Here is a 5342-nt window from a genome sequence, read left to right as displayed (position 1 = left end):
CGCGTGGCCCAGAAGCATGTTTTCCTGCTGTCTTCCATTTCTGCAGGTCTGTATGTGCATCGATCCAGAATATCTCCAGGCAGTAAAAGATTTAACTGAATATCAAATTAATGGAATTAATTTCACAGCTCTGAAAAGAGGTTCATTTATCGCAGTCTTAAGTTAAAAGAACTAAAAGATGAGACCACAGTGAAACATTTTAATGTCACAGCTGACGGTGACACATTTTGTTAGCAATCTGATTTAAGAGTGTGACAGTTGAGTCATCGTGTTCGCTGTGCCTGTGGGAGCTTTAAAAGAGCTGGGTAAAGAAAAGGCTGATAAACAGACATATACAAGTACAGAGCGCTGACAGCGTTATCAAACACTGCCTGCCCCTTGTCAGCACGGGACGTGAGCAAAAGGCTCCTGTGTAACTGGGCAGCGCCTGATGGCTCCCATCCTGCGGAGGAAGTGATTGTGTCTGTGTAACAACAGAAGAGGAAAGACCCAGAGGTGCAGCTCCTGCAGAAGTGGAGGAGACCAGACACAAAGCTGCATCAATGTGTCACATCACTTTATCATTGAACATAGTACTGATCACCAGGGGTTATAATTTATGCACAGTTTATAGTGCCACAGTCAGGGGTTAAAGCGGGCTAGTGTTTGGTTTGGTTTACTCAGAGGTACAAAAAGACGAAGGCAGGACAGGTGAGGAAGAAGACAAGGAAAGGGATACCTGACACCTCACTCTGGATCACTTTATTGGTGAAGAAAACCTTTAAACAGTGAATTCTAAGATGAGTTTTGAAGACACTGCGCTGCTGTCCCATTCATCTCCTGTACAGTACTACAGAGCTTTTGTGATTTAAAAACAAAACACGAGTAACAAGAATGGGGAAAGAAAGTACGCGTGCTCCTGATGTGGCTGCCCACTGGGATGGCCACATCTGTCTTTGGAAACCACCGCTGTGTCTGATTGGTTGGCCTGCAGCTTGCTTGTATGTCTGCAGCCTGAATACCCACAGGACCTCAGCTGTGTTGTTCTCAACAAGAATCAGAGGCTTCTGCTCCACATGCAGCACAGATGTTCTTGTACACTATCCCAGCTTCTCATCCGGTGCCACAGTGGTCACGTCAGTGGGCGTACGTCATTGTCGTGAGACACAAACAAAATCACGGTCTAGTAATGCAGTAACGCAGCATGCTTACGGGAAAATAACGGTAATCTAATTACTTTTTTTGCAATAGTAATCCCTTAATTTACTCGTTAATTGAAAGAAGTAATCAGATTATGCGTTACTGCCCATCTCTGCTTGGAACAAATTACAACAGGACAACAGGACTGAAGGGTTTTAATCAAATTCTAAGGACAATGGAGCATTGGATGGCTGTTTCTTAATCTTTTATTGTTACTGTCTTTTATTTTAATTGGTTATATGAATTGTAATGACTATAGTGTGTTTTAACATGCTGTAGTTTTGTATAGTTATTTAAAACAGATCACTCTTGAAAATGAGACCTTGTTTCTCATTGAGATTTACCTGTAGAAATAAAAGTGAAATTAGAAAATAATAATAATACAGAGAAAACTCCAACAATCATATGACCCCCTATGAGCAAGCACTTTGGTGACAGTGGGAAGGAAAAACTCCCTTTTAACAGGAAGAAACCTCCGGCAGAACCAGGCTCAGGGAAGAGCAGTCATTGGCTGCAGCTGGTTGAGGGTGAGGAGAGGAAGACAGGATAAAGACATGCTGTGGAAGAGGGTCGGAGATTGATAACAACTAATGATTAAATGCAGAGTGGTGCACAAACACATAGTGAATGTGCAGACTGTGTGCCTTTGTATGCTTGGTGCTTAGTGCCTGTTCTTATACTTCCATGATCTTTGGATCGCCTCAGTTGTGACTACCTTCCTTCCCCCTTTTTATCATCTCACTACATTTTCTTCAGTCTGAAGGACATTCTGATGTCTTTGGTATAGAGTGTGGCAACTGATGTATCATTGGCTTAGAAAAGAAAGTTAGCGGCCATCCAGGTCTTTATGTCTTTAAGACATTCCTGCAGTTTAACTCATTGGTGTGTGTTATCTGGCTTCATGGACAGATAGAGCTGGGTGTCATCTGCATAGCAGTGTAAATGTATGCTATGTCTTCTAATGATGCTGCCTAAGGGAAGCATGTATAATGTAAACAGAATTGGTCCTAGCACTGAACCCTGTGGAACTCCATAATTAACCTCAGTGTGTGAAGAGGACTCTCCATTTACATGCACAAACTGGAGTCTATTAGATAGATATGATACAAACCACTGCAGCACAGTACCTGTAATACCTGCAGCATGCCCTAATCGCTCTAATAGGATATTATGGTCGACAGTATCGAACGCTGCACTGAGGTCTAGCAGGACAAGCACAGAGATGAGTGCTCACTAAGTTCAGCTACAGCAGTGAACTTAGTGAAGTGGCTGCATTGGCTTATTAACTGTTAGCTTATTAACTGCTAGCTTATTAACTGTTAGCTAACGGTACCACTGAGTGAGAACTGCTTTGCTTGCAGATGCTCATGGGGTGCAGTTAGCTTCTTTAGCCAGTAGGTGTGACACGCATCAGGGCCTGGTGCTGTACAACTCTTCATGCTTGAGACTCTTTCTTGGATGTTTGACACTGTGATAGTTAATGGTTCCTGTTCAGGGAGGCTGCTGTGATCTAATCTTAGCTCCACTAGCCACTTTTCTACTTCCGGTATTGCTCTCTCTCCAGCCTCAGTGCCATCTGGTCAGGCTGCTGGACTCGCTGATGCTGACTAATGGACGGTGCCACAGAGAGTCCACCTTGGAAAGATCAGTGGAGAACGTCTGGTTTATTCTTTTATGTTCTGTGTCTCTGGTATACCTCTTCTAGCAGTTAGCCAAATCTGTGAGTCATGACAGCTTCTAAGGCCTCAGGTGTGAACAGCTGTTGTGCCTCTTACGGATCATTTTCTTCATCACACCTTTTGTTGTGCTAACTTTCCTCTGTGCTGCCTCGATCTTTGGGTTTCAGTGATGGCCACAGTAGGGATTGTCTGTAATACTGGATTCAGTAGACTTTCAGAGGATGCTTCACGTAGTCTTGGTAGTTGGCCACAGAGAGTACAGGTTTCCAGCTAAGCCACGATGTTCTTTATCAGTTCAGCTGCATTCAATGCCTTTAGTTGTTCTTAGAATGTGTGGATGAATATATATCCCTCCTGACATGATGTTGGAACACTGAACTGCCTCACTGGAGTCTTGCATGGCTCGGTTTAATGGGTTTTTCATGTATGTATTTATATTATTCAGGTGTTCTTGGAAGCACGAGTTAACACACTTTGCCCATTAGGGTTTAAGTACCTGGGACTCCCACCATTTGGTGCTACAAATAAAGAAGCTCCTCCTGCGTTCTTTCCAAGCTCCTTAGACTAAAGGATCTGAAGGTTAACACTAACACTAATGTGTCTGGAATTGTACAAAAAAGTACAAATAACTAACAAAAACAAGTATTTTTAAATATCTGGGCAAAAGTAAAAAGAACTCACAATGGACTCGAATGAACCCTTTGAAAGCCCAGCGTATCGTATGTGATACTTCAGACTTCTACATCATCAGCGTGACTTTTCTTTATCCTCAAAAAATGATAAAAATTGCATGACATATTTTTAATGACTGAATTACAAAAATATGGCTTATGTTGCAAATATAATCTCCATATATATAAAACTCATATATATGCAGATTACAATTTGATATATTTTTGCATAAAGGTACAACAAACACTCCATTATCACAAAATTAAAGATTCCTGGCAGTTATTTCATGCTTCAGGTTTTAAAGGGTTAAGTAAGGATGTATTTTGCATTTAATATTCATTTTAAACAAACATTTTGAGAGTGTGAAAAGAATGAAACGAAAAGAAGAAAGTTCTTCCTGTTGTTGTTTGGCAGCTCACACCCAGTGTTGCTGTAAATGTCAGCGAGTAAAGGCAGCCTCTAATCAATGAAATGTGCCGACACAAACCGAGGCTGGACACACAGCAGCGCTCATCTGAAGCTCCCCAGCAGGCAATTTTTGAAAATACATGAAATGACAATCAAAATAGGTCAAATTAAGTGTTTCCCACACACGCTAACAGGACCTCCCTAATTGCTGGTCCTTGAAGGAACAAAAACACAGAAGCAACAGAACATTAGCTTGTATCGGCGTGATGTAGAGGGAACACAGTGGTGAGAAGAAGGAAGAAAAGGACATAGCATGGCTTGGGTAATTGCATGTTTTGCCTTAGTTTGCGATGTCGGCACCGTCCATCAGTCGGCATCAGCGAGTCCAGCAGCTCGAGCTGAGGCAGAGGAAAGAAACCGAAGCGCTGACTTTGTTTCTGCTGAGGAAAAGAAGACGGAGGCAGCGCATCCAAGGGACACCAGCGTCTCTCCTCCTTTGAATGCAAAACTATATGTGAGCATTCAGCTGCGCCCGCACAGCCTCGACTAGAAGAATCTCATTAGATAAAGAGGATATGAGGAGGTAGAGACATAAATCTCTTTTTTTCATTTACTCTTGCTCAAGCAGGTCAACTGCACACTGATACTCTAACCTCCAACTAGATAATCCCACACATCCTCACGCTGCTTTGTCAGCTGTCTACACCAACGATTAGTTTGTCGAATCTGCTGAGCTACTGTTTCCTGTTCCTAACAACGTGCTGGTAAATAAACTTAACCGGGACTTCCTCTGCAACATGTGCTTCAGCAGACTGATGAAAGAACGAAGGGAAGCCTTTGAAGCAGTGCTGCTGATGAACTTGGTTAGAACACAGACTTTGATCCACAGTGACATTTCCTGTACACTGTGTCGGGGGCTGGAAATTGCACCTCAGTGTTAAATGAAGCCTAAAGCGTTAATGAACAGCAGCACACAATAGGTGATGGACACCAGCCGTAGTTCACAACTCTCATGTTTCACTCTCTCAGTGAAGAAAGTGTGTGGGAAATGTGGGCAGGTGTTGGGGAAAACAAAACACCGAAGCGGCTCGGCCATGTGGTCAAATCAATCCATGCCTGGCCCTGCTGGAGATTTTAGACATGGTACAAAGCAGCCAGTGGGGAAAAGTTCAGCATTTCTGGACTCTGTGAAAAGGTTGATGTTTCCGTCTTGTAAAAATAAATACAACAGTGTGCAGATTAAAAACGCCACCGTTGTTTCTACAGCCAGTCCAAAACAATGGTGGCGTTGCAGAGAGGCTGCAGGTAGAGCACAGCTGAGGCTGAGACGAACCTCATGTTCAACACGTTTTATTTAGACGCTTTGTAAAACATTTAATTAAATGAGTCGTGAGGAGAAAATAA

Source organism: Perissodus microlepis, chromosome 13 (genome assembly GCF_051167445.1).
Source record: "Perissodus microlepis isolate ML-2025 ecotype Zambia chromosome 13, ASM5116744v1, whole genome shotgun sequence".
NCBI lineage: Eukaryota > Metazoa > Chordata > Actinopteri > Cichliformes > Cichlidae > Perissodus > Perissodus microlepis.
Note: the sequence above shows the minus strand (reverse complement) of the source record.